This window comes from Rhinatrema bivittatum, chromosome 18 (assembly GCF_901001135.1).
Source record: "Rhinatrema bivittatum chromosome 18, aRhiBiv1.1, whole genome shotgun sequence".
Lineage (NCBI taxonomy): Eukaryota > Metazoa > Chordata > Amphibia > Gymnophiona > Rhinatrematidae > Rhinatrema > Rhinatrema bivittatum.
In genome coordinates this window covers 10677384-10699818 of record NC_042632.1, presented here as the reverse complement: position 1 = coordinate 10699818, position 22435 = coordinate 10677384, and the positions used below count along the sequence as shown (strand labels likewise).

At 42.3% G+C, this 22435-nt stretch overlaps 1 long non-coding RNA gene across 2 annotated transcripts in view; it reads right to left on the bottom strand.

Moving 5' to 3' along the window:
• The window catches only part of LOC115079888, a 99412-nt gene that overhangs the window by 22018 nt on the left and 54959 nt on the right, over positions 1-22435 (bottom strand). The window contains exons 2-4 of one of the 2 annotated variants that reach the window (XR_003853432.1): positions 14424-14711; positions 6809-6865; positions 6319-6449 (exon numbers count right to left, since the gene is read on the bottom strand). This is a non-coding gene — a long non-coding RNA (uncharacterized LOC115079888). The remainder of the gene's footprint in view (positions 1-6318; positions 6450-6808; positions 6866-14423; positions 14712-22435) is intronic. The other variant, XR_003853433.1, reaches the window with a different exon arrangement.

Sequence of the window (22435 nt, the reverse complement as noted above, 5' to 3'; positions counted from 1 at the left end):
GGTCGTATACATTAATTATTTATCTTTTAATTCCACATAAACTCTACTATTGCGATATTAGCCAAGTTTGAGGGTGGAAGAGCATGGAGGGGTGGGAGAGCCAAGGGTGGGGGGGAAGGGAGGGGACGGGATAACACATGGAGATGTCTATGAGTCAGACGAAGCAATACAAATGTCTGTAAAGAACTTATGTGGAACAAATACCAATATCGTATACATAGTTGCGATATTTGAGAATTCTTTCTTTATTGATATTTTTATTTATCTGTTTACCACTTCTCAATAACATGGATTTTGACAGTTAACCAGTGGAAGGAACACGCATCGGAGGATGAACATGCGGACTAAGCACGTTATCGCCAGATAGTCAAAATGATATCCATGCTTTATCTGTATCATGAATGCTATGTTATTTGTTCCCAACTGTTGCTGTAACATGTATTTCTTGTATAAAACCTAATAAAAAATAAATTAAAAAAAAGAAGTTCTCACAACCATTAATGATGTTTCAAATTTAAGTTGGCCAAAATGGACAAACTAAAACAAAACAGACTAATTCCCTTTTTAGAGAATAACAAATATACATGTGTAATGTATTTGAAACATATGGAACTGATCTAACATATTTCCTCAAGGTTATTAGCAGAGGGGAAGCTCTTGAGTAGATATCATGTCTCTGGATTTTTATGATGCTGCTCATAAAGCTGGTAAAGAAAATCTTATTAATCGAAACAGAACAGATCAACCAATAAATATGTGTGAAGTAATGTCCCCGAAAACCCTCTTTAACCTACGTGGAGCAGGCATCTAGCCTCATCCATCTTAAAACCTAGAGGAACAGAAAGCTCTGTGGGCAGAATTTTGGTGAGCAGGAATAAGAATATGGGCCCAGCTGGGAACAGATAAGTTCCATGTCTCTAGGACAGAACTTTCCAAAGTGTGTGTCGCGACACTTTAGTGTGTCGCCTGCAGTTTGCCGGTGTGTCACGCAAGCCCGGTGCACGTGACACACTGGCAAGTGGGAGCCAATGCAGCCGCCGGTGGAGCTCATCCCACTGACGGCTGAGCAGTGAAATATCGCTGTGCTGTGTGCCGGAGACACACAGCAGGAAGATCAGCATGGCCGTGGTGGAGCTCATCTCACCACGGCCCGAAGAAGAAAAAGGTCACGTCGAAACGTGCAGGTGCTCCTCCTCCTTCCTGCCCATGCGGCCCCGGAAGAAAAATGTTGCCGGAACCGCACGGGCAGAAAGGGGGAGGAGCAGCAGCCGCGTGCAGAAGAGGAGCAGCAGCGTTGTTGCAGCAGGCGAGAAGAGGAGGAGGCCCGATAGCAGGGTCCCCACCGCGAATCGGCCCGAGAAGATCAGGGCCACTGCCACCGCCGCCACAATCAGCCCGCAAAGATCAGGGTCGCTGCCGTCGCCGCGATCGGCCCGAGAAGATCAGGGCCGCTGCAGAGCCCATCCTGCAGCGACCCGTGAAGAGGAGGCCCAGAGGTAAGAGAGAGGCTGAGGGCCCGTAGAGTGCGTGTATGAGGTGAGTTGAGCGATTGTGTGCGTGTATGAGGTGAGTTGAGAGATTGTGTGCATGTATGAGGTGAGTTGAGAGATTGTGTGTGGGAGTGAGGACCTGAATGTTTGCAGAGACAGCATGTGAGAGAGCCTGTGTGTGTGTGAGAGAGACACCATGTGACAGTGAGAGCCTGTGTGTATGAATGATTGTATGAGAGAGAGCATGTGACAGTGAGAGCCTGTGCAAGAGAGAGACTGTGTATGAATGATTGTATGAAAGAGAGCATGTGACAGTGAGAGCCTGTGCTTGAGCAAGACAGCATGTGGGAGTGAGAGAGAGCCTGGGTGTGTGAGAGTCAGACAGCATGTGCAAGAGAGAGACTGTATGAATGATTGTATGAGAGAGAGCCTGTGAGAGTGAGAGCCTGTGTGTGTGTGTGAGAGAGAGAAAGCATGTGAAAATGAGAACCTGACTGAATGTTTGAGGGAAGAAGATAGATGGAGAGAAAAGAAATAGAAAAAAAGTCAATATGAAAGGAATTGGCAAAAAAATTAAGAAAGGGGAGGTGGAACAAAAAAGCCTGTGACCAACCAATTAGAAAACTAAGATCAGACAGCAAAGGTAAAAAAAAAGAAATACATTACTTTTTACTGATTGGTACATGTAATCTTTGGTAATGTGCAAGAGTAGCACTTTCTCTATGCTGATTTCACAATGTACGAGATCAACATGGAGGAAGTGGAAACCCACGGGGCCTGCACAGAGGAGGCAGCAGAATGGGCTTCAGTGCCAATAGCAGCAATCAGCGCCTCCCCAATAGCCATGCGGCTATTGACAGTGGCAGCAGAGGAATGAGAGAGGCTCCGAGGTTGCTGGCAAAAGAAAGAGAGGGGGTTTGCCTTTAGTGTGTGCCTGCCTGAGGGTGTGTCTGTGTATGAGAATGTATGGGTGTCTTCCTGGGGTTTGTATGTGTGAGAATAGGTGCCGGCCTGTGTGTGGTGTATGTGTGTGTGAGAATGAATTGGTGCCTGCCTGGGGGTCTGTGTGTGTGAGAATGAATGTGTGCATGCCTGGGGGATGGTGAGGGAGTGGTGTGAAAATGAATGGAAGCCTGCCTGGGGGTCAGTTTCAGTGTGTGAGAATGACTGGGAGCTTGCCTGGGTGTGTGTGTTTGTGTGAGAATGTTTGGGAACTTGCCTGGGTGTGTGTGTTTGTGTATATGTGAGGGAGCCAGAGAGAGTGTGTATGAGAAAATCCAAGGGAGTAAGAGTTTGTGTGGGGGGTGTGTGTGTGGAGGGGGAGAGAGTGTCTTAGAGCCTGAGAGTGTGTCAGTGTCTGTGAGAGCGAGAAGTTATGGTGGGTATAAGAGCATGAATGTGTATGTATGCGACAGTGTATGTGTGAGAGAGAATGGAAATGTGAGTATGTGTGAGAGAGAGAGGATAACCTCCTAATCCTTGACAATATCAGGGTGACTGGAAATCAAGAGCTCCCACATATGGACAGCAGGGGCTTTTTAAAATCCTTATTAGTTTTAATTATTGGGTGTTATTTATGTGCTGTTTTGAAATATTTTATTGGTGTTTGGGAAATTGTAAAAAATGTATATGATTTTAATGAATAGAAATTCTATTTATCAGTAGTTTTAAAATATTCTTTTATTAGTATGGTTTTACTATTATAACTGATGCTTTCTTGATTTTATTTGTTTTATGAGGAATGGTGGTTCTGTTTTTCCATTATTAATACACAGAGTCTGGCTTCTTGGGGTTTCCATTTCAGTTTTTGTCTAATTTGTGCTCCTTTATTTTGTATTCTGTATTTGGTGAGGGTCTGTCTCTGCTCTGTGTGTGTGACCTTGATGAGAGATTCTGCTAGCAATCGGGTTTGTTTTGTTTCCTCAGTAGGTGGTGTATTGGTATTCTAGGACCCAGTGTAATATTTACCCTTGCTTTTTCACAGGTAGGGTTATTGTTGTTTGAGTCCTTGGTGTTATTACTGTTATGTTACGATGGGATTGCAGTATAGATTTTGAGTGTCTTTTTTTTTGCGAGGTTTTATTTTTGTTCACAATGTGCCTGGCAGTGGAAGGTGTTTGTGCTGCTGTTACTATGAGGTGACACCAGAATTTGAAAATATCTTTTAGTATGATGAGCTGTAAGGGAAACATCCAAGCTCCATTGTGTGGGGGAATTTCAGTGGATGCACAGAGTTACAGAACTGGAGGTGCAGGATTTATATTGACATTCTGTCCCTTCCTATAAATTCCAGACTTCACTCTCATAGCCATATAGAATTAGTTGAATGAGGCTATCAAATAATTATATAGTGTGAAACTGGCCAGCTTTTTAAAATTACGCAGAAGACCCTTTGGGCTTTCTTAATAACACCAAATATTCAAAAGCTGTGTTCATCCCATCAAGCTCATACATCTCATTAAAGAGGTAAATTGAATAACACAATAACTTTGTTTTATTATTGTTACTCATAAATTATAAAAACATTAATCTTGGAATATATATTTTTAATATAAATGAAAGGTTTTCACAAGATAGGTTGTGTCGGGAAACATTTTATTATGTATATATTTAAGGAAACATACATAAATTGTCAAAATACATTTTGTTCGTTTAACCTTTAACCTCTGGTTTGCTAGTAGACTGAATTACTGTGTCCCGAAATTATGTGTGTCTAAAAAGTGTGTCACCAACATGAAAAGTTTGGAAAGCTCTGCTCTAGGAGAAGGGAGCTCCTGACACATCTCTGTCCTGAAGTGAATGCTGTGTGGGTTATACTGCTGGAAGTAAGCAGATTACATTTTGTGAATGCTGTCTCCCGTTATAAATAAAGCTGGACTCTTTAAGCAAGAAGGCTGGAGTCAGTGTGCCTTATGTCTCCAGCCTAAATGTTTATTTGGCAGTCCCACAATTAGAAAGTGGTAGATTGGCAGAATGAAGTGATTAATGCTACCAGCTCTACTTGGTATAGGGTAGAAAGTAGAGTGCCACTGTGGGATTGAGAACCACGGCCAAACTGAGTTTAGTTTTCGGCCAACACAGGATGGGGAGCCATGGTGGCCTTGTGGGCTTTGTTATCAGCTGCTACATGTTGGATCCACAGGACCCTGTCTAGTTTTGTTTTTGGCTGTGTGGGATGGGGTCATTTTCCTCCTGCAGCACTAAGTTCAAATGTCAGATATCGTTTGAACTATTTGCTACAGGAGGGACAGAAGAAGTCTCGGCACTGGTGGTGCAGACAGCCAAGATGGCAGGCCATAGGGTGGGGGAAGATCAGCTGGCAGGGACTGCAGTTGGACCGGAGGGCTAAAATCCGAACATAACTGGACATTTTGGCTTCCAGACATTCCCCTGAATACCCATATTGTCCGGAAAAAATTTGGACAGTTGGGAACCAAATTACCAGCAGAACAGACTACTACAAATCTCTGTTTAGTGGTATCTCATAATACAGTTTGAAGTGCTTCCAGCTCCTACAGAGTGTACCTGCGAGAATTCTGCTAAGAGCCAAAGCAGAGGACCACATGAAACCAATTCTACATCAACTGTACTGGATCCCAGTTGAAAGCAGGATAAAATTCAAAACTCTGCTTCATCTTATAATGTGTGAATAAACAGGCCCCAGAATATCTATCTCACCTTCTTTCTTAAACTCCTCCATGAGATCGCTGATCCTCCAAACTGGCCTTTCTTTCCTCCCCTAGTCCTGTACCAGACTTCGGGCCTTCAGCTGCTACACACCAAACATTTGGAACAAGATACCACCCTGCCTATGCCTTAAGCTCTGCTGCCTCACTTTCAGAAAACAAGCCGAGGCATGGCTTTTCACCCAAGCCTTCCCTGCAGAAACTTTCCGTCATCTGACTAAACCATTGGATCCTTAATGCTGTACCAACTGTGAATTAGATTCTAATTGAATAGTTAATTCAAATGGTATTGTCTGTTTTTAAATTTGTTGCAGTCCACCATGGTAGAAAGTGGAATATGAACCATGTTTCTATGTTTCTATATGAAATATCTATAAATAAATAAAAAATTAATAGTAACGTTCAAACAGCCGCGTGAGCGTACATGTACGCGTGTATGCCAGCTCGCACCCAGAAATGCGGCCATTTTATAACATACGCATGTATATGCGCATATGATATAATATCGGCTGTATGCATGTACATGTGCGTGGAATTTTATAAGGATGTGCATGTGTGCGCAAATGGCTCTACCGCGTAAGGGGGGGGGATTTTATTAGATACGTGCGCCAAGACAATAGCCCTTTTTCCCACTTCGTTCCCAGTTCGCTCAGTTAATGGATTGGATTTCCTAACACCCCCCCACCCCCCGTTATTTAGCCTCCCTTTTAACTTTTTTAACCCCGACCCTTACAACCCTGCTAACACACCGTGTATAGCAGAAGGAAAGTTACATGGTAGGACACCCATGCTTGTGCACGTAAATACACGCACATTTCAAAGTAACTTCCTGGAATACCCATGTCCCACCTATGCTCTGCCCAGACCTCACCTTGCCTCTTTTAAAAACCTTTTGATTTGTGCGAGCACCAGGAGAAACACATATATTTGTGCGTTTTAAATCCAAGCAGTACACGCCAGCCCGAGAAATGTGTATCTCCTGGCTTTGGCGTGCGCAGGGTTTTTAAAACAACCTTAAAGTGTTTCTTGCATAGAAGAACAGTACACACCAGTAAGAACTCAATTGGTAGATCTGAGTTTTTGCTCAGTCCTATCTAAGGGCTGGAGTGCCAAAGTCTGGCTACTAGTGGGATGCCACTTACCATGATCGATCACTTTCAGGATGGCAGAGGCCGAGGTCATGCCATATTTGTTTTTGGTTTGGCAAATGTAGATCCCCTCATCTGACTTCTTTATTCCCTGTCACACCATGCTTCTGGGGTCCACCTCTTGCCTAAAATAACAGAGAATAAGCAAAACTGAGACAAATGCACAAGATCTAAAGGCAATTCATTAGCAAGACCCAGTGCTTTCAAAATGTTGGTTGCATGTGTGGATTAATGTTGGTGTTAATATCTCTTCATATTTATAGATCTAGACAGTATGAACAGGAAACTGGCAGCTGCCCTAGTTATTATATTTATCACATCTAACAATTAACATTGATCACAAACTATGTTACCGAACCTTATGGCACCTGTGTAAACTGATAGATTTTAGTATCATTACTTTTATGTGCCTTACTGTAAACCGTTGTGAAGGTACCCACCTTAACGATGGTATAGAAAAGATTTAAAATAAATAAATAAATACCAGATCTCAGTAAGGGTGCTGTCCCTGTACCTCCTCTGGAAAGTTGTCCATGCAAACCTATGTAATCAGGAAAAAAAACACTATAAGCTGCAGCAGCATTGACATAACTATTTGAGGTGCATATATGAAAAACACTTCTGCACTGATGAATGTGTTTTTCAGTATGAAGGCTGCCATATTGGAAATGACATCGGACATCCTGTTGTGCTGTACAGAGCCAGTATGATGTGGAATACAGGGAGAACTGGAGCAGCCATATGGTATGAAACTGAAAGACTCACAGTGACAACGTCACCATAATTACCTTAAGTAATGCTTGTAGTGGATCTGGACTAGACTATGGAATTATGTACTCTATGGAATAGACTATGTACTCTAATCTTAACCTAAAAAACACATTAACTCTGTCCTAAAAGAAGGCTTCTATAAGCTCAACGTCATAAAAAAGCTCAAACCACTACTCTACACCCACGACCTCAGAATTATCATCCAAGCAACCCTATCATCCAAATTGGACTACTGCAACTCTCTGTATCTAGGACTTCCATTCTCCACTATCAAACTCCTACAAATGCTACAGAAAGCCACCACTAGAATCATCATGAATGCACGCAAATCAGACCATATAACCCCTCTCCTCAAAGAATTACACTGGCTCCCCATCTCATCACGCATACTATTCAAAACCCTCACCATTATACACAAATCCATCCACAAAAGCAATTCCTCCTGGCTCAGCAAACTCTTCCGATTCACACAGTCCTCCCGCCCTACCAGAGCAAACCTCAAAGGTACCCTACATATCCCACCTATCAAGAATACCCGTCTCACATCAACAAGGGACCGCGATTATCAATTGCCGACCCCACCCGCTGGAATACCCTACCCACAAACATCCGCCTGGAGCCCTGCCCTTTTAAATTCAGGAAAATGTTAAAGACCTGGCTCTTCCACCAGGCGTTCCCAGACTAGTTCCAGGCACCCCTCAACGCCTCTGCCCCCTCACCTCACAGTTAACTCCCTCACTAAATTTTTTACGTTAATATGTTTACATGCTAATATGTTAATACTTTAAATTTTCTAAGATCTTACCTCTCTAGTTTATCCTTTCAGGCTCACCTTTTAGAGCCTCCTCCAGCTGCAGCATCTTTGTTGCAACTTGTTAAACTTGTTGTCCCTCTCACCCCTCCCCGTTCATTGTATTTTCCACCTATCGTTTCGATGTAAACCGATATGATGTGCAGTCTAATATCGGTATAAAAAAGCTGTTAAATAAATAAAATATATACATTTTTCTTATTTGGCAGATATTGTTTAACTGTATGAATGGATGGACATGTTTTCCTTGCAATACTTTCTTGCTAAATATTGTTTGGTGAAAATTTAAATAGCAGTGATTCACAATTGCAAGACATAAGAACATAAGAAATTGCCATGCTGGGTCAGACCAAGGGTCCATCAACCCAGCATCCTGTTTCCAACAGAGGCCAAATCAGGCCACAAGAACCTGGCAATTACCCAACACTAAGAAGATCCCATGTTACTGATGCAATTAACAGCAGTGGCTATTCCCTAAATAAACTTGATTAATAGCAATTAATGGACTTCTCCTCCAAGAACTTATCCAAACCTTTTTTGACCCTCCGGATCTGATGGAAGGCTTGCTGCCACGGCATCTCCATGCCGCCTCTCTCCGGCGTTCCTGGACCAGCTCGACGCTGTGGATCCGCCATGTTCCTGATGATGTAGGACTCGCGCTCCGATGTATACACCAGCAAGGGCACGAACCTCCGGGGCGTTCCCTGAGATGACATCATCCGCTTCCAGTATAAAAGGTCTCAAACTTTCGCTAACAGATTGACTTAGCAAGGACTACGAATCGGACATGAATTCGGACTCACTACGGATTCGTCCAAGCTACTCTGTCTCCTCGGACTTACCAGGGGTACCCGCTCCTCGGGGGCCTCGCTCTCTTTTCTATATTTCAGATTGCAGATAGGAACCAGTACTCGATCCTCGAGGGCCCATGTTCCTGGACACTCTGAAGATTCTCTACTGCCTGGAAGCTATCGCAGATACACACATTTGTGAGTTACCATCCCTCTCTCTGAGCTTTCCCTGGAACCAGGTACTCGCTCCTCGAGGGCCTAACTCTTTCCAGCCACTGAGCATCCTTAAGACCTTATGTGAGATTTATCATCTAGTTCTGGCTATGTATACAGCATATCCTGTCTACTCACTATAGTCTTTCTACAGCTCAGCAACCCTGGGATCGCTGTTCCAGTTCCTAAGGGACTTCAGCCCTACCGGGCACAACAGCTCATTAATGCCACCTTTGGTGGTTCTACTAACCTAATAAAAGAACTATCTGTGTCTGTCTCCATAACCAAGCCTAGCCGGTGGTCCCTCTCAGGATATCCTCCTGGGGGTGCTGTCATCTGCCATCGGCCCAAGGATCCACCTATTTACATTTCTCTACAGCTGAGTGCCCTCTCTAACACTCTGCTGATACAGATCGCTAACTCTGCAGTCTATATTCTAACTATGTTACTAACTCTGCCTACGGAGCATAACAAGATTGTTAACAGGAGCAGACGATAACAGATTGCTAAATCCCATCTGCTTGCTCCTCCCATCAAGCCCAGCATCCTGTTTCCAATAGAGGCCAAACCAGGCCACAAGAACCTGGCAAACACTAAGACGATCCCATGCTATTGATGCAATTAATAGCAGTGGCTATTCCCTAAGTAAACTTGATTAATAGCCATTAATGGACTTCTCCTCCAAGAACTTATCCAAACCTTTTTTGAACCCAGCTACACTAACTGCACTAACCACATCCTCTGGCCACAAATTCCAGAGCTTTATTGCGCATTGAGTGAAAAAGAATTTTCTCCGATTAGTCTTAAATGTGCTACTTGCTAACTTCATGGAATGCCCCCATGTCCTTCTATTATTCGAAAGTGTAAATAACCGAGTCACATCTACTCGTTCAAGACCTCTCATGATCTTAAAGACCTCTATCATATCCCCCCTCAGCCATCTCTTCTCCAAGCTGAACAGCCCTAACCTCTTCAGCCTTTCCTCATAGGGGAGCTGTTCCATCCCCTTTATCATTTTGGTTGTCCTTTTCTGTACCTTCTCCATCACAACTATATCTTTTTTGAGATGCGGCGACCAGAATTGTACACAGTATTCAAGGTGTGGTCTCACCATGGAGCGATATAGAGGCATTATGACAGTTTCCATTCTATAAACCATTCCCTTCCTAATAATTCCTAACATTCTGTTTGCTTTTTTGACTGCTGCAGCACACTGAGCCGACGATTTTAAAGTATTATCCACTATGATGCCTAGATCTTTTTCCTGGGTGGTAGCTCCTAATATGGAACCTAACATCGTGTAACTACAGCAAGGGTTATTTTTCCCTATATGCAACACCTTGCACTTGTCCACATTAAATTTCATCTGCCATTTGCATGCCCAATCTTCCAGTCTTGCAAGGTCCTCCTGTAATGTATCACAGTCTGCTTGTGATATAACTACTCTGAATAATTTTGTATCATCCACAAATTTGATAACCTCACTCGTCGTATTCCTTTCCAGAACATTTATATTTATTTGTTACAATTTCTATACCGGTATTTGGTGGGAACCGTCATATCGGTTTACAAGATTCCATAAAAACATTTAAACTAAAAATCAAAATTTACAAATAAAATAACGACAATTCTAAAAAGTTAAAAGCTTCATTACAATTTTCATAATAATGGACTAATAGTGAGACATCTGGACAACATTCAAGACTGTGACTAACTCAACTTTGCTTCACCTCAGCCGTTAGTTCTCTTCTTTTTTTGTGATTTTTTTGCTTCACAAATTACTGTCATCATCATTAAACGCTTGCTGAAAAAGCCATGTCTTGACTTTTTTTCTAAATGCCATTCTGTTTGATTCTAGCCGAATGTCGACTGGTAGATTATTCCAAATTTTTGGAGCAGCAAGTGATAGGACTCTTTCCCTTACTGATGTTAGTTTTGCTGAAATCATTGAATGGACAGTAAGCCTTTATTGGTGGATCTCAGATCTCTCTTGGGTGTGTGTACCCTTATTGCAGCGTTCAGCCATTCCACGTTTTCTCCATGTACCGTATTCGCTGTTCAATTGGCAGCCAGTGAAGTTCTCGCAAAATTGGTGTAATGTGTTCCCTTCTCTTTGAACCTGTTAATAACCTTGCGGCAGAATTCTACATAATTTGTAGTGGTCTGAGTGTTGTGTAAGGTAAACCTAGAAGTAAGGAGTTACAGTAATCTATGGATTGAAAGATCAAGGCCTGAAGGACAGTTCTGAAATCCTTTGGTTTTTAATAATATTGAAAAGCACCGGTCCAAGTACAGATCCCTGAGGCACTCCACTGTTTACCCTTTTCCACTGAGAAAATTGACCAATTAATCCTACTGTTTCCTGTCTTTTAACCAGTTTCTAATCCACGAAAGGACATCGCCTCCTATCCCATGACTTTTTAGTTTTCGAAGAAGCCTCTCATGAGGGACTTTGTCAAACACCTTCTGAAAATCCAAATACACTACATTTACTGGTTCACCTTTATCCACATGTTTATTAACCCCTTCAAAAAAATGAAGCTGATTTGTTAGGCAAGACTTCCCTTGGGTAAATTCATGTTGACTGTGTTCCATTAAACAATGTCTTTCTATATGCTCTATGATTTTGATCTTGAGAATAGTTTCCACTGTTTTTCCTGGCACTGAAGTCAGGCTCACTGGTCTATAGTTACCCGAATCACTCCTAGAGCCTTTTTTAAATATTGGGGTTACATTGGCCACCCTCCAATCTTCAGGTACAATGGATGATTTTAATGATAGGTTACAAATTTTAACAAATAGATCAGAAATTTCATTTTTTAGTTCCTTCAGTACCCTAGGATGCATACCATCCGGTCCAGGTGATTTGCTACTCTTTATTTTGTCAATCTGACCTACTACATCTTCCAGGTTCACAGTGATTTCGTTCAGTTCGTCTGACTCATCACCGCTGAAAACCATCTCTGGAACTGGTATCTCCCCAACATCCTCATTAGTAAACACGGAAGCAAAGAATTCATTTAGTCTTTCTGCAATGGCCTTATCTTCCCTAAGAGCCCCTTTAACTCCTCGGTCATCTAATGGTCCAACCGACTCCCTCACAGGTTACTTGCTTTGGATATATTTTTAAAAATTTTTATTATGAATTTTTGTCTCTATGGCCAACTTCATTTCAAATTCTCTCTTCACCTGTCATATCAATGTTTTACACTTAACTTGGCAAATGCTTATGTTTTATCCTATTTTCTTCAGATGGATCCTTCTTCCAATTTTTGAAGGATTTTTTTTGGCTAAAATAGCCTCTTTCACCTCACCTTTTAACCATGACGGTAATCGTTTTGCCTTCCTTCCACCTTTCTTAATGTGTGGAATACATATGGACTGTGCCTCTAGGATTGTATTTTTAAACAATGTCCATGCCTGTTGAACACTTTTAACATTTGCAGCTGCACCTTTCAGTTTTTTTCTAACTATTTTCCTCATTTTATCAAAGTTTCCCTTTTGAAAGTTTAGTGTTAGAGCTGCAGATTTACTTATTGTCCCCCTTCCAGTTATTAGTTTAAATTTGATCATGTTATGATAACTGTTACCAAGTGGCCCCACCACCTTTACCTCTCTCACCATATCCTGCGTTCCACTAAGAATTAAATCTAAAATAGCTCCCTCTCTTGTTGGTTCCTGAACCAATTGCTCCTTGAAGCAGTCATTTATTACATCCAGGATCTTTATGTCTCTAGCAAGTCCTGATGTTATTTATTTATTTATTTATTTAAAATTTTTATATACCGGCATTCATGATACAATCGCATCATGCCGGTTTACATAAAACAGGGGTGTAGAAAGAACAAATTGAGTAATCTATTAGTGAGGGGGAAGCAGTTACAAATAACAAGGTACTAGAACTGGGAGAAGAGAAGAAAGGGAGAGGATAACATTGGATGGAGGTATTTACATTAGTAATAACATTTTTACAAGGGGTAGTGGTTGAACTGGCTGAATAGGATTAATCGGTGTCCGGGAATGCTTTTTTGAACAGCCAGGTTTTAAGTCTTTTCCTGAAGATTGGGAGGCTGGGTTCTTGTCTGAGGTCAGGTGGGATGGATGTTACATTTACCCAGTCAATATTGGGGTAATTGAAATCTGCCATTATTATTGCATTGCCAAATTGGTTAGCTTCCTTGATTTCTCTTAGCATTTCATCATCTGTCTGACCATTTTGTCCAGATGGATGGTAGTATACTCCTAGTTTAAATGCTGCTCTATCTCCTTTTTGAAAGTTAGTGCCAGCAGCTTGGTTCCACTCTGGTTATGGTGGAGCCCATCCTTTCGGAAAAGTCTCCCCTTTCCCCAAATGTTTCCCCAGTTCCTTACAAAGTTCAATCCCTCTTCCCTGCAACATCGTCTCATCCACGCATTGAAACTCTGGAGCTCTGCCTGCCTCTGGGAACCTGCACATAGAACAGGAAGCATTTCAGAGAATGCCACCCTGGAGGTTCTGGATTTCAGCTTCCTACCTAAAATCCTAAATTTGGCTTCCAGAACCTCTCTCCCACATTTTCCTATGTCGTTGGTGCCCACATGTACCACGACAGCCGGCTCCTCCCCAGCACGGTCTATAATCCTATCTAGGTGATGCGGGAGGTCTGCCACTTTCGCACCAGGCAGGCAAGTTACCAAGCGGTCCTCACGTTCACCAGCCACCCTGCTATCTACATTTCTAATAATCAAATCACCAACTATGATGGCCGGCCTAACCCTTCCCTCCTGGGCAGTAGCCCTGGGAGACTTGTCCTCAATGCGAGAGGACAATACATCACCTGGAGAGCAGGTCCTTGCTACACGATCTCTTCCTGCTACACCAGGGTGATGTTCTCCTACTGGGAGACCCTTCTGATCCAAGGCAGCACTGGGGCTGCCAGACTGGATTTGGGACTTGGCTACTATGTCCCTGAAGGTCTCATCAATGTACCTCTCTGTTTGCCTCAGTTCCTCCAAGTCTGCTACTCTAGCCTCCAGAGATCTGACTCGTTCCCTCAGAGCCAGGAGCTCTTTGCACCGAGTGCACACATACAATCTCTCACCGGCGGGTAAAAAATCATACATGTGACACTCAATGCAAAAGACTGGAAAGCCCCCCTCTTGCTGCTGGACTGCTGCCTTCATCTTAGTTTTATTGAGTTCCTAGTTAAGTTTAGGAAACTAAGGGAGTTGGAATGAGAGTACTTTAAATTTACAGGTGAATTTACTAATTAATCAGCTAGTGTCCTACAAGGGGATGATTAAACTTTCAAAAGGGCTGGTACAGTAGTATGATTTAGATAAGACTGATTGATTTTTAATGAGAAAGTGCCTAAAAATCAAGGGTTGAGTGGGTGGGAAAGACAGACAATAGAATTGAATATCTCGGGCTTGCTTGTTACCTCAGACACACACAAACTCTAAAGAATATATCCCTTAATTTCACCTTTCACCAAACATTTATAAGCCCAAAAATTTCTGAAAGCTATACTTACCAATCCACTTTAACCACCGCTAAATTAATCTTCACGCAGTTAATGGAAGGATTTGAGATTCCGGTCCTCCTCTACTGCAAAGGGTGCGGGACCTCTGGAAGCTGGGGCTGTGGAATTCAATCCCTTGATCGCTTGCAGTGACCTCTGGACTCCTCTCCCGGGGAATGCTGGGAGCAGTATGTAGATGAGCCTTCCGGTCCTCCTCTACTGCCATGCTTTCTTGAATTCAAATACTCTCTCCTTGTCTCCATCACCTCCATTGGGAAGCTGTTTTGTACACCCACCACACTTTATGTAAAGAAATAATTCCTTAGATTATTCCCGAATCTACTCCCTTTCATCATCATCATCCCATGAACCCTCGTTCCAGAGCCTCCTTTCCACTGAAAGACGCCCACTTCCTGTGCATGGATACCTTGGAGGAATTTAAATGTTTCTATCATACCTCCCATATCCTGCCTTTCCACTAGAGCATATGTTTAGATCTTTAAGTCTATCCGCATATGCTTTATAACAAAGACTATTGACCATTTTAGTAGCCACTCTGTTGACAGACTCCATCCTGTTTATCTTTTTGATGATGTGGCCTCCAGAATTGTATACAGTATTTCAAGTGAGGACCCACCAAGGACTTATCCAGGGGCAATATCACCTCCTTTTTTGGCTAGCCATTCTTCTCCAATGGCTTTTGCCATTGCCTTATCAACATGTTTGGCCACCTTAGGATCATCCGATGCAATCACCCCCAGATCTTGTTTCGTGTATACAAGAACTTCACTCATTATAGCGCTCCCTTGGGATTTTGCAGCCCAAATGCATGACACTGCATTTTTTTAGCATTACCAGACTCTAGACCATTCCTCAAGCTTTAATAGATCCCTCATGTTTTCCACACCTTCCTGGGTGTTTACTCTGTTATAGATTTTGGCATCATCCACAAAAAGACAAACCTCTCGATAGCCCTTCTGTAATATCACATGTGAAAATGTTGAAAAGAACAAAATGCTTGCTCGGCAAAATGAGAGATAAGCCTATGGAGCAGTTCTTTTGTTTTTCTAACCCGCACCCTCCAGAGTTCAGGGCAGAGTACGTATTTATATCCATAGATATAAGCATCAACATGATTATAAGGTTCTTCTACACATGGCAGCAATACACATGAACGCGAGAGATAGAATGGGGGACTTAGCAGCATGATGTAAAAGCAACTAATTCTAACAGACATTGTCTTCTCTCAAGCATAGCCCATTTCATTCCTTAATAATTAGCACCTTGCAACCCCAATAAATATTGAAGAATGTGCCTTCATGACAATCTAACAAAATAGGAAAAAAAAAAAAAGTCAGGCAAAAAGTCTTAAATTGCCCCTCTGATAATAAAATTCAGTGTGTGAAGAGATCTTCACATTACCTGTGTGACTGCTCATATTTGCTCTTTACCAGTTAAATTTCCTTTCTTCACCCTCAAGCACAGTCTTTTTCTTTCCATGTTACTGTGAGCAGAACAAATGTATCCCTCTGGCTTAAGCTAGATCTATTTTACTAAAAGAGCAAATTATGGGCCTCATTTATTAAGCATTTTTCGCACAGACAGAGAACTGGAGAAAAGCCTTAGTAAATCATAAAATTACAATTTCTTTTCAGTCCAAACGGTGAGCCTCTGTAAACCCAGTTTCCTTGTTCATTCATCAATTACAGCAATGTGACTGCGAAGACTGAAAAATCTTGCCACAAAGCACTAACCTCAGAGCCAAAAGCTAGGCATTTACTCCTCCTGGCAAAGCCAGAAGAGACTGTTTTCAAATAATTGCCTCTCTAAAATTCCCCATGTAAATTAAGTCTTTAAACCAGAAGGAGGGTTCAAAAGAACCAGTCAAGCAGGCTCATTTACACTTCTCTTTCCCTACTGAGAGCTTCCCTGCTTTAAGAAAGGGAAAAAAGGGGGACCCCAGGTCTATAGTCTACCAGGCCTGTATATGTAATATATATCCATCAGCTTTCAACTGCTCTTACTGGCACACGTGTCAAGACTCCGCAGGCACCGCCCAGCCTCAGTACACTGGAAAAATATACTGGCATCATTTCTTTTATTTGCACACAATTTCTCCCTGCCCTTTGGATGCAGTTCCCTCCATGATGGTTTTATATGTGAACATCATTATGCATCTAACAGCTTTTAAGAGATGCCAAATATGAATTATCAGCCATTTCAAACACAGCAGCACTTTTTTCTTTAAGAGTCACCATGGACTTCGGCTTCCAGACACACCAGTCACTACTACATTTGAGCATTCTTTAAGAAAGGTCTGCAGCAGTAAGCATTATTGTGAGACAATTGTTTATACCAATAATTACTTGTCACAAATCAAAGGCATTTCCCAATTTGGTGAAGGCAGTTACCTGATAACAGTGATGACTCCCTTGGCAATGAGTGTTATAAAATGTAATATTAAAAAATACTGTAAAAGTTTGCATCAGCATCAAGATTGGGCAGCATTTATGGTCAATTATTGATTGGTTGGCACCAATCTTACATGTTCTAATAAAGCAGCAGTGATTTCTATTGCTGGAAAAATTTTAATTTTGCCACAATTAGTTTATTAAACTTTATCAATCACCATTCTTGTATAAATATAAATCCAAGATTTGGGGATTGGTAGATTATAAAATGATTAAATAAAAAAGCAATATACAATAAAAAATTGTAACAGTTATAACATTAATAAAAATCAAACAGTAGATATTTAAATAAAACCCAACAATAAAATACAAGTCAAACAGTAAAGGCTGTTAAAATAGAAAAAAGTGGTTTCCTTTCAAATAAAAGACAGTTAAAAATAGAAAAAAAAATTGGGGGATCACATGATGCGGTAGTCCCGGATATAGGTCTGATCCAGGGCTCAGGGTGTCGTCTCCAGACTATCAAGTGCCATCACAGCTAAACTGCTTTATTTACCAGCTAAAATGCAAGTAATGGGGGTCACTAAAGGCAAATGGACAGATTTATAACATAAGCGCTGAAAGTTATGTCTGCTAGATATACTAGGAAAGAGAAACCTCGCTTGTCTGACAGTAAAATGGCCACCACAAAAGAGAACAAGGCACCGCTAATGCTGAAAGAAGTGGTAGTTGCAGCTCTCAGTGATAAGTTTGAAGCAATTTCGGCAATAATTGCAGACACAAAAAATGTAATTGCTGATTACAGATCCTAAATGGAGGCAGTGAAGGGGAGAATAAGCATGGTGGAAGATGACCCTATGATGATTACCGCCAAGATATACAACCTGGAAAAGTTGATCGCAGAGCAAACCAATAAACTTGAAGATCTTGAAAATCGGGCAAGGTGAAGTAATCTGCGATTGGGGCACATCCCCAAATCAGTGGAGGAAAAAAAGCCTGAAAAACCATGCTTCAACAGTAGTTGCTGAAGGATCTAAGCCTTTTGGGTTTGGGCGGTGCTGTCATCATAAAGCTAGGAAATATGACGGTAGGAAGAAACAAGCCACACATGGCTATTATAAAGTTGTTGAATTACACACAAAAAATAGAAATCATGTAAGCATACCATAAGTGTAAAGAGCTTCGATTGCTGGATCAGCACATATTACTCTTTTTATTTTCTTATAATTCATATTTTATTAATTTTCATGAAGTAAGCGTACATCTTACCCCAGCAGAAAAGATATATAAAACATCAAAAAGAAAAAAACATAAAAAGATATGTAAAGCACCAGAATATAGAAGTTGCAGCCACCCATTCTACACCAGCTGGAATTTCTACACACAACGACCTCAAGCTCCCTTACAGCTCTCCTCCAACATTCGTCCAGCCACTCCAACATTCATCCAGCATCCACTCAGCCACTCCAGCAGTTTTCCAGCCACTCCAGCATCCATCCAGCATCCACTCAGCCATTCCAGCAGTCTCCCAGCCACTCCAGCATTTGTCCAACTACGGAACAGCACCGCTACGCTTCACCAATCCTACCTCCTCAAAGACCATATCCACAATCCATCATATCCTCTCAGGCCATAGGATAACCACTGCTGGCAAATCCTGTCCAAGCGGATAAGATAATCTTATTAGGATGCTAGGATACTCAATTCCCATACTATACCATAGCACCTCCCTCAAGATGAAGCCTCCGTTGCGATACCAACCCATATCTCGCAGAAACCTCACTCCGGTAATGATCTCCCCGCTTCCTCAACTCCTTGGGCTTGCCCTATTCACTCTAACACTATGCAATGCCCAATCAATTACTAAAAAACCCACATCCTACACGACCACTTGCTTGACGCCAAACCAGACATCTGTGCCATCACAGAGACCTGGCTGAAGCCTACAGACATAGTCCTGACAAATCAACTTCCCACCCAGATATATGATGTTTTCTCCATCCCTAGACAAAAGAAAAAAGGGGGAGTTCTCCTTCTGGCTGCCAAAAAAGTTCTTAATCTCACCCTACAACCAATCAATACAATACCTAAACTAGAGGTTGGCTTGTTCAAATCTAAATCTCTCCAAATCCTCCTCACATTCGCCCCCCCCCCCCTGGATTATTAGACCTGGATGCCTCTCCTATAGTGGAAATCATAGCAAAATACTTAAACCTGGATTCACCAGCCATTATCCTTGGGGACTTTAATCTACACATAGACGCCAAGCCTCGCTCTTCCAACTGCGAAGCCTTCTTATCCGCCCTCTCAGACATGGGCTTCAAACAACTCATCAACCAACCCACACATAAAGCAGGTCATACTCTTGACCTTATTTTCACAAACACCAGCCTTACTCCACTCTCACCCCCTCTTTGCCTCCTGGTACCATGGTCAGACCATTTCATGATCACCTCCACCCTCAGATCAATGACAAGACCGTCTGCACCCTCTCAACTCACCACTCTGCACTATAGGAAACCCTGTCCATCAGAAGCCCTCGGCAACTCTCTGATCAAAGAACTTTCTAACCTGGATCTATCAAACCCCAATGCAGCCATCCTCTCTTGGCAAAACATCACAGAAACTATAGCCAACAACTTATGTCCACTGTCGACAAAAAATATAAACCCCTCTCAAAAAAACAAGCAACCATGGTTCTCAAAGGAGCTCCACGCACAAAAGCAAGGCCTGAGACGTAAAGAAAAGGAATGGAGGAAAAACCCAACCCTCACTCTCTATCCTTATACAAAGCCGCTCTCCACCAATACAGAACTGCAACGCTAAGAACAAAAAGAGATTTCTACGCCCACCGCATCCATGACATGATCTTCGATGCGAAGGCTCTCTTCTTGTACGTATCGGAACTCACCAAAACTGCCCCCCCTACAATCCCTGACGACCTAGCCTGGGCCTTATTCTTCCAGAACAAAATCTCCAAAACCCTGGCTAGATTATCTACTAGCCCCAATATGCCGTCTCTGGATCACCCACCGAACCCAGATGTAAGTTTGGTATCCTTCGATCCCACTCATGCCATAGAGGTGGAAAACCTGATAAAAAGAATGAAACCCTCCACTCACCCTCTAGACCAAATCCCATCCAAACTTCTGATTCTCATACCAGAATCCTTCTCTAAACATCTAGCAGATATTATCAAATGCTCCCTCTCACAAGGAATCTTCCCGGACACTCTCAAACTGGCCACCCTTAAACCCATACTTAAAAAATCGAACCTGGATCGGATGATCCCAACAACTACCGCCCTATATCAAATCTGCCGTTTGTAGCCAAGATCATGGAGAAAATCGTAAATAATCAACTTTCAAATTATCTGGAGGAACATAATATTCTACACCCATCACAATATGGTTTCCGAAAAGAACACAATACAGAAACACTCCTCATCTCGCTCCTAGATCAGGTGTACATTGGCATTGATAAAGGGCAGTCCTTCCTCTTAGCACTTCTTGATATCTCGGTGGCTTTCGACACCGTGAATCATACTACCCTTATAAACTGGTTATCAGACATAGGAATCGCAGGACCCGCCCTCCGATGGTTCGACTCATTTCTTCGCAACAGAGGTTACAAGGTTAAAATCAATAACAAAGAATCCCCTCGCACTAACTCCCCATTCGGAGTCCCCCAGGGCTCCTCATTATCGCCCACCCTGTTCAATATTTACCTACTCCCTCTCTGCCATTTACTCTCAAAATTAAAACTGAAATTCTACATATATGCAGACGACGTTCAAATTTTAATCCCCATATCTAACTCACTGGATTCAGCTCTCAAACTATGGGATTCTCACCTGCAAACGATTAACCTCCACTTCTCAAGCCTTAAACTGTTGCTTAACACTACCAAGACAGAACTCCTGCTCATCACCCCAGAAGGTAGTCCCTTCCAGCTGCACACTAACACACAAATCTCCCATGTAAGAGACCTTGGAGTCATAACAGATAGTCACCTGAGCCTAAAGAAATTTATAAACCACACTACGAGGGAGTGCTTCTACAAGCTACAGGTACTCAAACTCAAGCCGCTTCTTTTCCATCATGATTTCAGATCTGTGCTCCAAGCCATTCTGTTCTCCAAGGTCGATTACTGCAACTCCATCTTGCAAGGCCTCCCTGCTACTACAATAAAACCTCTCCAGCTGCTTCAAAACGCAGCGGCGAGAATTCTGACAAATACCAATCAGAGAGAGCACATCTCCCCTATATTTAAACTTAAACCCCTTCTCCAAGCGCACGACTTCCGAACAGTCCTTCAATCAATTATCCTCTCAAAACTCGACTACTGCAACTCCCTTCTCATCGGCCTACCAGAAATCCACATCAGACCCCTCCAAGTTCTACAAAATGCCGCCGCCAGAATCATCACCAACAACAAAAAATCCTCCCACATCACACCTACCCTCAAAGAACTCCACTGGCTACCCATCACACAAAGAATCCATTACAAAACACTCACCCTCATGCACAAAAAAATACACAACAACAAAATGAACTGGCTAAACAACGCAATACATCCACACCCCACACAAAGAACCCTCAGATCCACCAACACTGGCCTCCTAGCCATCCCCAATCTCAAATCTGCACACCTCAACGCAACCCGCAAACGAGCCATAACAATAGCAGGACCCACCCTATGGAACACCCTCCCCACCTGTCTCAGAAATGAACCATCACTGCAAACCTTCAAAAAACACCTTAAAACATGGCTGTTTTTAAAAGCCTTCCCACCCGACCCTTAACCTGCCCGAACGCAACACACCTCATCCCATACTCAGTCTTCTCACCCCCCTGAATCCCTCACTCCACTACCTCCTCCCACCCCACCTTCCCCCCTCCCTTCCCTCACCCCCCCTCCCACCTTTATTCCTAAATTACTTTACCAACAAGTCCCTAATCCTAAATTTATTTTATCAACAACACATTCATGTACATATGTTATTTCCTATAACCTTTTGTTATATCCCATAACCTTTTGTTCCATGTACTACTGTTATAATATGTTATAATTGTTTTTTTGGTTACCATGTTATAATGTAAAATAGGGCGGACTACGCCCTATTCTCTTGGTTATCTGGAAACCGATGTGATATCTCGATTGAATGTCGGTATATAAAAGAAAGAAATAAATAAATAAATAAATAAATAAATATTAAAAGATCTTCATTGGCTCCCAGTAAACTTTAGGATTCTCCATAAATCACTTACAATTATTCATAAAAGCATTCACCATCAGACCCCTCTGGAACTGCTACACCCTCTCAAACTTCACTCTACGGCCAGACCCTTAAGGGAAGCCTACAAAGGATCCTTACATGTTCCTCCAATCAAAGCTGTGCACCACTCAAACATCAGAGACCGGGCATTCCCAACAATAGGTCCCTCCATCTGGAACGCCATGCCCTCGGACCTCAGGCAGGAAACCTGTCTCCTAACTTTTAAAAAGAAACTCATGACATGGCTTTTCGGTCCAGCCTTTCCCTGTTCCTAGTCCAATAGCTTGACTCAGAACTGTTCCCATCTCCACTGTAAATAAAAAGCACTAAGTTAC